The sequence below is a fragment of the Pteropus vampyrus genome, unplaced genomic scaffold (assembly GCF_000151845.1).
Source record: "Pteropus vampyrus isolate Shadow unplaced genomic scaffold, Pvam_2.0 Scaffold336, whole genome shotgun sequence".
NCBI lineage: Eukaryota > Metazoa > Chordata > Mammalia > Chiroptera > Pteropodidae > Pteropus > Pteropus vampyrus.
This window is the reverse complement of record NW_011889117.1, coordinates 1,871,407-1,871,735: the sequence shown is the minus strand read 5'-3', so window position 1 is coordinate 1,871,735 and position 329 is coordinate 1,871,407.

The window sequence follows — 329 nt, the reverse complement described above, 5'->3', positions numbered from 1 at the left end:
AAAGAAAACCAGGAAAGGAGAAAGCAATTTCAGTCAGGACCAGCATAAGGACAGCCGAGTCACCTATAGTGTATCCATCCTATGGAGCTGGAAAGATTCTCTCCAGAAATCCTTCAAAGAACCACAATCTTCCAGGCACTTAAGGTACTGACAGTGCTGGGAAGGGCTGTTAGGGAGAGCTGGGCCTCAGGGGCCCTGGACAGGCCTATCACTGCCCTCAAAGACTGCAAAACTGTCTCTCCATCCTCACCTACACCCCCCACAGCAGAGATGGAGAACTTTGTGCTTAGCTAGGAACAGAGCTAGATGGAAGGGGCAGGATCCAGGGT